The following is a 12,305-nucleotide window of genomic DNA, read 5'->3' as shown; positions in this document are numbered from 1 at the left end:
TTCCACCATCACCGGGGTCCTCCCTCTTGTTGTTAGCTTCTCCAGGGCGGCCTTTTCCTTGCTTAAAGCATCTGGACGCCGGGTGTGATCCACCGCAGCCGGAACACTCGTGCTTGAACCTGCAGCCGCTCCCAAACTTACACACCCCCGAATTGTATTGCCAACACACCCCTTTTTTATTTCCGGCCGGCTGCCCAGGGGACGAAGGTCCGCCGGCCCCCCCCCTGAAAAAACTGCCCCGGGGCCCTCGCCGACGTCATCAATCGCATCCACAAGCTGATGTCCTTGTGGTCCCATCGTAGCGCCGGTCTCACCGCTCTCCGCTGCCTGAACTGTTCGTCATAACGAAGCCAAGCCGTGCCACCATAAACCCGATAGGCCTCCCCTATCGCATCCTGATAACAGAAAAGCGCCGAACAATGTTCGGGTTGCTTTTCCCCTATGACGCTCGCCATGATAGCGAATGCCTGCAGCCAATTTGAAAACGTTCGCGGTATCAACCTATACCTACGCTTTTCTTCATCCTCTTTCTTGGAGTCGTCCGGCTTCACCCGATCCAGGTTGAACTTCTCCAGCAGAAGAAGGGAGAAGATCTCCCTATACTCACTCTTCCACAACTTCTCCCGCACCTCCTGCTTAAGATGAGCCCCTAACGGCCCCTCAAAACACACGTAGACCTCGCAGCTGGCCGCGTCCGCCAGCCGCGTGATGTCCTGCCAACCCGGTTTTTCGGCCGCAACTCCCACCTTCTCTCCAACTGGGGGCGCCACCGCCACCCCCACCGCCACGCTCACCGTGCTCCCACCAGGCGGAGATTCCACCACCGGCGGGGCCACCGCAGCGCCCGTCACGACCGCCCCCACGGATGCCGGCACCCACGCTGCCGGCCCAGCCACAGCCCTCTCACCCTGCTCAAACCTGGCCACCAATTCCTTAATCCCTGCCAAAAACCCCAGCAAACCCGCAGAGGTACCCCCAGACCCCCCTGCACCAACACCCGCAGCCTCCCCACACACACGTCCCCCACCCCCTGCAGCACCCGAACCACACACACCGTCCATACGTAGCGGGGACTTACCAGGCTGCACAGGCGACACCCCATCAGCCGAATGTCTGTGTTCCACCACCGATCTTCTCCCGGAAGCAGGGGTCGGCTCGTCCGCCCCCACCGAAGCATCCACGTCCCGCAGATCCAGCTCATCATCCTCTGACGACGACGGCCCACCAGACAGCTCAGACCTGGATGCCACTGCAGCCGCGGACATGCGACTCCTCCTGCGCGCTGCGTGCCCCCCCACCGACTTGTGGACGGCCTTTCCGGATCTGGCGCCTGGAGCCACGAACCGGGAAGCCTCCGCTCTGGCATCTGCTGGTCCCATCCGTCCTCTGGCCACCCTTGGAGCATCCCCTGCCGCCGCAACAGCAAGCCCAGGGACCCCAGCTCTCTCTCTGCTGACTCCTTCTCCCACCGCTTCCGAATCAGTCCTGGGGGCGGGGCCCGCACTCTGCGACTCACCCCGCCATCTGTGTTTGGCCGCCATCTCTTCCGCACCTCGTCTCCCCCGCGTGGCCGCCCCAGCCATCCTGGAATCACTGTGAGGGGAGCCTGAATACTCAGCCGCCTGCCGCTTGGCCGGGGGCGCCGCCGCCCGTGCCGCTGCACCGCCGCCCGCCCTGCCCCCCCCTCCCGGGCCGGAGAAAAGCGCTCAGGCGGCCGCGATCGGCGGGTCCTGGTCCCGCTCCTCACCTCCCCGCCGGGCTGCTCCACAGGCCGCTGTAATAAGCCCTCCAGAGTGTCCTGCAGCCATCCATCCCCCCGCTCCGCCGCCTGTGCCAGCAAACGAGCCATGAGCAGCTCCACCGACGCCATGCTCAACGTTTCCCCTGACCTTCTGTTGAACTCCCATGATGCACCGGGAGTATAAATAAACTCTGCCCCAGCCCGTCCCCCTCGGCACCTAAGTCCCTCCTCTAGCCTTTCATTCCTCACTGTTAACCCAGTCATTCCCGCCCTTTGCCTATTTCTTTCTGTCTTTTGCTGCGGGCTCCCTTTCTTACACACATCTTCACCATTGTAAATCAACATGCACACCTATGAAAAAAAGCCCTAACAGGCTATTGCAACACAGGGACATATAACTATTAGGCCGCGTACACACGGGCGGACTGTTCGCCCAACTTTGTCCGCTGAACAGTGTTTCAGCGGACAGTCCGCTCGTGTGTGGGCTTTCAGCGGACAGTTTCAGCGGACAGTCTGACGAACAAAGTTTTTCGGAATTTCCGTAAAACTGTCCGCTGAAACTTGGTTTGAGCGAACAGTCCGCCCGTGTGTAGGCTTGTTCGTCAAACTAAGTTCCGCGCATACTCAGAAAGAATTTACAGGGCGGAAGCGCTCGGTCTTGTAAAACTAGTGTTCGTATTGAAGCTAGCATATTCGTCATGCTGCTAATTTTGTGTTTTTTTTTAATATAGCCCGTTCTTTTCTTCTTCGTAATGCAAGAAAAGTGAAGTAGCTTTGCTGCTTATATTCACACAGAGTTATACTACATGTTTTTATTCATCCTCATCCTATGATTAATCTTCCAATTATAGCAAAAATATATTCCCAATTTATATAAAAAAAAAAAAAAAAAAAAAACAACCCAAAAAAAAAAAAAAAAAAAAAATAATATATATATATATATATATATATATATATATATAATATATATATATATATATATATATATATATATATATATATATATATATATATATATATATATATATATATATATATATATATATATATATATATATATATATTTATTTATTTATTTATTTATTTCAGAAAAAAAAAAAAAATCTATTACTATATATTTTTGGAACTACTATTGTTTTTTTTTTTTTTTTGTTGTTTTTTTGGGTGGGGGGTTTGAAACAAGATGGACTTGCATTTTTTTGGGCCAAGCAGGACTATGCAAGTAGAGATAGATAGATAGATAGATAGATAGATAGATAGATAGATAGATAGATAGATAGATAGATAGATAGATAGATAGATAGATAGATACCCAAACCATCATTTTAGCCTACACATGATTGCATGTTCAAAATCAGCAGAGCTTCCCCTCATTTCAAATGTTAAGCCTCAAATTTACAGCGAATGCACTTCCAAGTGCACTTGCAGTGCTTTAAAAATTGCACTTGAAGTTAGCATATTTACATGAACATGTGTTTTGTAAATAACCCCCAGAGTCTTTTGACATGTATCTGCCTACTCACAAATAAACTTTGTTTTTTTAACCCAAAATTATACAAAAAGAAAAAAGAAAACATACAAGATTTTTTTGAAATAATAAATTTTTATTTTTCCTCAGAACCAAAAACCAAAAACAAAAGGGAGGCAACACTGGAGACAATTTTGACGTTTGTGAAGCCTTTTGTCCCCCAGGCACACATCAAGTGAGTGGACACCAAAATTCCGAACCTGCGTAGCATGTACATAGGGAGCACAACCAGGTCCTAGAATCCCAAAGACCAGGAACAGCAGCAGATGAGATCTATGTCCCCAGACTGTGGTACTACAACAGCCTGCGTCTTCTTTCAGAGCAGACTGAAGCCAGGCAGTCACCTGCGACTCTTCCGTCTAGCCTTCCCTCCACGCTTCGCTGGAGGCTGTGCCTCTGGTGGTGGAGTTGTGGTAAGAGGAGGAGGAGGAGGAGGAGGAGGAGGAGGAGGAGCAGGAGCAGTAGGGTCTGTTTTGTAGAGCTTCGTGGTGGGTGTGAGCTCACCCTTCAGACCCAGTTGTATGGCATCAAAGAAGATTGCCTCACACATGTTTCTTTGGGGTTTGTCCATTTCTTGGAGCTTGCTAGCCAGATAAGTGGCATAGGCCTCCTGCGGATTGGGGAGTTTGGACAAAATCTGGGTGGCTCGCTGTATCAGCACCAAGGACTCCTCCTCTGTACGGCCCATCCTCCTGGGCCTTTTGCTGGCTAGGCGGAGGGGAGGGACCTGGCTCTCAGTCCTACTCCTGCTGGGCCCAGCTAGCTCCTGCGTGTGGCTGGTCCCGGCCTCCCCCTCCATACCACTGGTCCCGGCCTCCTCCTGGGTGAGCTCATCCTGTGTAAAAAAACAAAGCAATCAATTAATTAATTAATCAATTAATCAATCAACTAAAATATGTCTATATTTAGAAATCATCAATCACTAACAATTTTACAGTTCTCACTTGCAAATACATTTGTCTTGAAATACAAAAGGCTATCATTTTGACACCATCATTTTTCCATCAGTTCATTAAGATTTGAGCCACATTTGTGTAAACTACTGTATCCTTCTATCTAATTTAATTTGTGATGAAATCCTAGATTTGGAAGCAATTCAAACATTGAACTTGACATCATTAATATTTGAGCAATCCAAACGTTAGAAACTAAAATATACCTGGCTCCAGCTGGGCGCATCAACCTCGTCCAGCAAGGAAGGGTCTGGATCTTCCAGGGATGGCTCACCTGAGGCGGAGGGAAGGGTGGAGGGACGGGTAGACGGAAGAGTCGAAAGTGACGGCCTGGCTTCTGACGTGTCATCCAGAAAACGCAGCCTGTCATAATACCACAGCCTAGGTACATAGACCTGACCTGCTGCTGCTCCTGATGTTTGGGACTCTAGGATCTTTCTTTGCTCCCGCCTATACGCGCTACACAGGTTCTGAATTTTGGCGTTCACAAAGACAGTGTCTGCCTGGGGGACTCGGGTTTTCACAAACGCCAAAACTGTCTCCAGTGTCTTCTTCCGGGCAGCACGGATTGGGTATTGGGGGTGTTTTGTATCCCACAGATTGCTGTGGGACTCCACTAGATCTATAAAGGTGGAGAGGAAGGCCTCCTCACACACTACCCCTCCCACACACACAAACACTCCCCCCCCCACACACACACACACACACACACACACACACACACACTACCCCTCCCACACACACAAACACTCCCCCCCCCCCCCCACACACACACACACACACACACACACTACCCCTCCCACACACACAAACACTCCCCCCCCCCCACACACACACACACACACACTACCCCTCCCACACACACAAACACTCCCCCCCCCCCACACACACACACACACACACACACACACACACACCCCCACACACACACCCCCACACACACTAGCCCCACCCCCTATACACCCACCCCCACACTACCACACAAAACACCAAGCCCACTCAACCACCAACCCACATAGAAATCAATTAAACATCAATAAGAATAAAATTCAATATGGATATCCCTAACGCAGGCTTTAAATTAACCGAAAATAAAATGATAACTATCTTACCGTCGCGTGTAGCACTCGCTGCTCCCGTTCGGACAAGCGTACGGCCTCGTGGTACCGCTTTATATACGGCGCATGCGCTCAGGCTCCGCCTGCGTCGCCCGCCCCTGACGTTCCTTGCGACCGTGTTTCCCCGCCCCTTTTACCCTCCTTCCGCTGTGGGTGTATGAGAGTGGAAAATGGCGGATGCAAGTTCAATTAGCAGCGTGAGCAGCGCGGAGGAAAGCCATGGGCCCCAAGCAAGGAGGAGATATAAGGCCACCAATATGGCGTTCGAAGAGATGGTGGAGATGGTAGCTATCCTTAAGAGGGATGATTATGATGGGGAACATGGCCCTTACCCAAAACCAAATATAAGGAAAAGCGCCATCTTGGACGAGGTGGTCACAGCCTTGGAGTCAAAATTCGGGGTACGGAGAGGAAAAGACCAGCTGCGGAAAAGATGGTCGGACATCAAGTCCAGGGAGCCGGACCAATATGACCGCATCAAAAAGGTCCTGAAAAAAAGTGAGTAAACTCCGCGTTTCTCGTGACTGTCGGACATAATCGTTTGATTTGATCGTAATCGTTCGTGTAGATAGTGTATGTAAAACTGGCGGATTTGATCGTAATCGTACGTGTAGATAGTGTATGTAAAACTGGCGGATTTGATCGTAATCGTTCATGTAGATAGTGACTGGAAATCTGGCGGATTTATATTAATCGTTTGTGTAGGCGGTGTAAATCTGGCGGATTAGATCGTAATCGTTCGTGTAGGTAGTTTATGAAAATATGGCGCATATGGTTGTTCGTATATGTGGGCGTAAATAGCATGAATTTGTGTATGGTGTAAATTTATCTGGTGTTGGATTCGATTTTAATTAGTTATTTTTTTTTTTTTTTGTTCATGATAAACTGAATTGTCACGCTCAGTTTATAGGATATAAATTTTTAATAAAGTTTCATAAATTTATTCAGTGCAATGTAGACTCAATTAAAAAAATTAGATAGATAGATAGATAAAATGCTGGTTCAACATCTGGACTAGGAAACATTTATAAGTGTAGTTTGGGCCTTCATAGAACATTTTTGACATAATCACACACAGGTACTCCAGGCGTTGATTCGAGTGTGTCCGTCTGTGAAACTTGGACAAAAGATATACAGTATCACAGTTTGGTTAAAGGGGTTGTAAAGGTAAATTTTTTATTTTCTACATAGGTTCCTTTAAGCTAGTGCATTGTTGGTTCACTTATCTTTTCCTTCGATTTCCCTTCTAAATGTTTTTTTTTTCTTTGTTTTCTTTGTCTGAATTTCTCACTTCCTGTTCCTCCTCAGTAAGCTGTTCAGTAAGCTGTTCTGGCTGACTAACCACCAGCTCGGATGATGGTGAGAAGTTTACTGAGGAGAAACAGGAAGTGAGATCTTCAGACAAAGCAAAAAAACATTTAGAAGGGAAATCAAAGGAAAAGGTAAGTGAACCAACAATGCACTAGCTTAAAGGAAACTATGTAGAAAATAAAAAAATTACCTTTACAACCCCTTTAAAGGCTAGGTTCACATTGCTGCAATGTACGAGATCAAATGTGATTTGCACCGCACTGCAGTGCAAATCACATGTGATCTCTGTGTGATGCGATTTCAGCCATGCATGTAGTATGGCTGAATTTACATCGCATCCGGACCAAACTTGTACATGGCCCTTTTTTTAGTCCACAGCCAAATCGGATCACATGGGTGTTCACACCATGTGGTCCGATTCCTGTCCGAGTTTAAAGATTGCACTGTGAAATGATAACTAATTTGGAGGTGTCAATAAAACTTTACACTGATACTCCCAGCAGGTCACATAGGGCAGTGCGAACTCCGCATGCGATGCGTGAAACCACAGTAGATTTGCAGCGTTCACACATCGCAGCAGTCTGAACACAGCCTAACTAAAAAAAAGTCATTTTAAGGATGTATTAAACTAGGATCTTGTAATAACCAGCTAATAATTTTACACCACTTCAAACCAATGTTTCATATTCAAATTTCTGAACTCAAATATCACTATGCTTAAAAGTATTTTTTTTTTTTTTTTTTTTTTTTTCATTCTCATAGGGAAACAAAGACTCAGACAAGAGGCGGAGCAGCCCAGGACCCCCCGACCTCGCCAGCCTGATTGGGCAATTAGCCCCAGCCCCAGCCCCAGCCCCGTGTCGGTGATGGAGCCATCCAGCCCCGCGCCAGTATTGGAGCTGCCCAGCCCAGTGTCCTCGAGGGAGCAGCCAAGCTCGGTATCCTCCGCTGGACCAAGCTCCGTAGCTCCACTGGATGAGCCCAGCCCAGGGCTAGATGTGGAGGAGGAAGAGCAGGTGGCGTTACACACCCCACAAAGTGAAAGTGAGTGTCTGACAACCCAGCTTAAGGTAAACAATTAATGGCTGTATATTTTAACCAATTTTTTATCTACACATGTTTTTAGGTGATGATCTGGTGGTGGTAGGAGAAGCTGCGGAGCCCTTTTCAGCAGACAGTGCCCAGAGGCTGATAGGGCAGATCATGGCCTGGAATGCCAGGATCGACTTAATGGAGAGCAACATCCAGGCCATACAACAACAAATCCTGGGCATTCAACAACAGCTGGTCCCTATGAGGCAGGAAATGAAGGACATGATCGATGTTTTAGGGAGAATATAAGCCCCTTTTCCCCTAAACCACAATCGATCATGTCCTTCATTTCCTTGCCCAAAAGTTTTTAAGGTTTTTACAAGATTTTTAGAGGCCAAATTTTGAAGATGCACACGGTGTGTCAACATGTGCTATGTGCCATCAGAGGATCGCAATGGACGCATTTGGTGTTTGCAAACCCTTCCTCCTTCTAGTATGAGAGAGGAAGGGATTGCACACACCAAACACGTCCATTGATCACTCATGATGGTACATAGCACATGTTGACATTACCAATTTTTGGTGTGCATCTTCAAAATTTGGCTTTACCCCTTGTTTTATGTAAATAGTTAAAAATCTGATTGTATTATTTTAAATTTTTGTGATAATTGTATTTTTGATATATTTATATATTTCTATGTTTACCAAAAAAAAAAAAAAAAAAATAATAATTTTTAAAAACAAAAAAATATATAAAAAAAAATAATTTTTAAAAACCAATTTCACAAAAAAAAAATAAAAATTTAAAAAAAAAAACACAAAAAAAGATCTAAATAAGAGGCACTGGTTGGAATGTGCACTAAAAATGTGTGTGTCTACTTCTTTCAATACTCAATACCAGTTTGTAAAGTCATTTTGTGTTTTCTGTCACAAAGGGCCTTATTTCCTATTGTCAAAAACCACTTTGCTATACAAATGCACTAGGACAGGAATATGCAATTAGTGGAAATCCAGCTGTTGCAGAACTACAAGTCCCATGAAGCATAGCAAGACTGACAGCCACAAGCATGAGACCCAGAGGCATGATTGACTTGTAGTTTTGCACCAGCCGGAGGTTGGCCAATTGCATATCCCTGAATTAGGTCAATGTAGGATACAAGCAACGTGAAAAGCAAACAAGAACCAAACTTAAAAATTTGAACAGACAAGACATATTTCAAGAAAAATATTTTTTTTATTGGTCAGCTGGCATTGGAATAGCCCCCCTACCATTAAAATAGCTGACATAGCGGTCACGCACCTCACGTGCTGTTTGGGGGGCTAAGCCAGGAAGGGCATGATCCAGCCCTGTCAGTTCTGGAAGCCTGAGTCCGGCCTCAGGCCCAATAGGCTGCAGGTACTGGTTACCAGAAAATTTCCTTAAAAAATTGTGAAGAATGCAGCAGCACATAATAACATAGTTGAGTTTATATTCTGCCAGGTTGATGGCTGTCAGCAACAGACGGAACCGGCTGGCCATAATGCCAAAGGCACTCTCCACAACCCTTCTTGCTCTGACCAGCCGGTAATTAAAAATCCTCCTCTCCGGGGTGAGGGTCCTTTGGGGGAAGGGTCTCATGAGATGTTCACTCAGACCAAACGCTTCATCAGCCAGAAAAACAAACGGGAGCCCCTCCACATTTTCGGCATCTGGTGGCAAGTCCAGGCCACCAGTGGTAAGACGGTGGCAGAACTCGGTCTGCCTAAAGACTCCTTCGTCAGACATCCGGCCGTTCTTCCCCACATCCACATAAAGGAAGTCACATTGTGCCGACACCACCGCCATTAGCACCACACTATGGAACCCCTTATAATTCCAATAGTAGGACCCCGAATGGGGTGGGGGCACAATCCTCACATGTTTCCCGTCGATGGCCCCTCCGCAGTTGGGGAAGTCCCAACGGGCAGCGAACTGGGAAGCCACAGTCTGCCATTCCTGTGGCGTTGAAGGAAGCTGAAACAAAAAAAAACAAAAAAAAAATAATTAGTCATTAAATAAAAACAATTCATAACAAAGAAAATTCAAAAACATTTTGGAACAACAGTTAAACAGAAATCTTGCTAATTTGTTTTCTGCCAAGAAAAAAAAAAAGTAGGCGGACCAATTCACAGATTAATCAGCCCTCTGATGGACCAGGGGACATAAATTAGGTGGGTAAGTGGGGTGGGGGGGGACTAATTACTAAGTATACAACACATGAACCTAATTTGAGTGGGGTGGGGACTAATTACTAAGTATACAACACATGAACCTAATTTGAGTGGGGTGGGGACTAATTACTAAGTATACAACACATGAACCTAATTTGAGTGGGGTGGGGACTAATTACTAAGTATACAACACATGAACCTAATTTGAGTGGGGTGGGGACTAATTACTAAGTATACAACACATGAACCTAATTTGAGTGGGGGGAATAATTAATGAGTTGACAATCCATATCTCTCTCTATATATCTCTCTCTATATATCTCTCTCTATATATCTCTCTCTATATATCTCTCTCTCTCTCCACACAGGGTGTATACACAAAAAAGGTAAAAAGCTAAAAAAAAAAAAAAAAAAAACACATTTAAAGAAAAAAAAAGGGACACAAAACAAAAAAACAACATTTAAAGAAAAAATAAAGACACCAAAAAAAAAAAAAAAAAATAGGCGGACCAATTCACAGATTAATCAGCCCTCTGATGGACCAGGGGACATAAATTAGGTGGGTAAGTGGGGTGGGGGGGGGGGACTAATTACCAAGTATACAACACATGAACCAAATTTGAGTGGGGGGAATAATTAAATTAATGAGTTGACAATCCATATCTCTATCTATATATCTATATCTATCTATCTCTCTCTATATATCTATCTATCTATCTATATCTATATATCTATCTATCTCTCTCTATATATCTATCTATCTCTCTCTATATATCTATCTATCTCTCTCTATATATCTATCTATCTCTCTCTATATATCTATATCTATATATCTATCTATCTCTCTCTATATATCTATATCTATATATCTATCTATCTCTCTCTATATATCTATCTATCTCTCTCTATATATCTATATCTATATATCTATCTATCTCTCTCTATATATCTATATCTATATATCTCTCTCTATATATCTATATATCTCTCTCTCTATATCTCTCTCTCTATATCTCTCTCTCTCTATATCTCTCTCTCTATATCTCTCTCTCTATATCTCTCTCTCTATCTCTCTCTCTCTCTCTCTCTCTCCACACACAGGATGTATACACAAAAAAAAGGTAAAATGCTAAAAAAATGACACAAAAAAAAAAAAAAATACATTTAAAGAAAAAAAAATGACACCAAAAAAAAAAATATAAAAAAAAAAGTGCATGCATTCATATAAAGGGGACATTCACATCATATTCCTGTCATGGATATTAAAAGTCATGATGAAATTAATACAAACATACAATGCAATATTAAAATAACAAACTTACCTTAATATAGTCCTTCTGCAGGACCCGAATAATGGCAGAACAGGTCTCTGGAATAATGATCCCCAGAGCCTGGGGGGAGATGCCTGTCGAGAACTTGAGGTCCTGAAGGCTTCTCCCTGTCGCCAAGTAGCGCAACGTGGCGACGAGCCTCTGCTCCGGAGTGATGGCTTGCCGCATGCAGGTATCCTGCCTGCTGATATAAGGGGTCAGCAAAGCCAGCAGACGGTGAAAAACGGGGTCCGTCATCCTGAGATAATTCCTGAAATCATCAGGATTATTCTCACGGATCTCACGGAGTAAAGACATATGAGAGAATTGGTCACGCTGGCGCAACCAATTCTTTGTCCATGAACTCCTCCTCACCCTGTTCACAGACTGGGCTCGGGTCAAAGTATTAACCCCAACACCAAGCCCCCATATAGCACGAACTCGTTCCCGAGTACGTCCACACTCCATGGCTTTGAAACGGTCGGCTGGACAGACAAGCTCAACTGAACGCACTGAAGAACAGCCAGACCTATGAAGAACGACCTGAAACCCAGAAACGAGCGGACCAGAAGCGCCTAATAACAGGTACAACTGATCCACGCGTACCGAAAGACAGATACAAACCTCACAGGTAGACTGCGCCGCAGTAAACGGACAAATTAAGCTGAAGTCTGAAAAGCGCGAATCGTCTCTAACCAAACTTCTACTAACGCAAAGTCAGCAGAAGGAGCCCAAAGGGTGCTTTGCTGTGTCTTGGACCTCCTATTTCTAGTCCCGTCGTACGTGACATACGTCATCGCGCACGGTTTCAGCAAACTGTTCGTTCGTCGTGTGTGGCCATGTCCGTCCATGCTAATTTTGAGCGGACTGTTCGCTGAAACTGTTTGACGGACAAAGTTGGGCGAACAGTCCGCCCGTGTGTACGCGGCCTTAACCAAATATTGGTGTTATGTAAGTGCAGTTTAACCTAAAGTTCAAAATTAACATCGTGGACACATTCAATTGGTGCATTATACTCATACATAGTTAGCATATATTGTCCTTCCATGTCCGTTCCTGGATTGGCTTTAGTTAAATGAACGGTTTTAGGCAGCCTGAATTGTCCATAATTATAAGCATATA

This window comes from Lithobates pipiens, unplaced genomic scaffold, assembly GCF_037356315.1.
Source record: "Lithobates pipiens isolate NorthernLeopardFrog02 unplaced genomic scaffold, aLitPip1_a1.2 Scaffold_25, whole genome shotgun sequence".
In the NCBI taxonomy this organism is placed as follows: domain Eukaryota; kingdom Metazoa; phylum Chordata; class Amphibia; order Anura; family Ranidae; genus Lithobates; species Lithobates pipiens.
Note: the sequence above shows the minus strand (reverse complement) of the source record.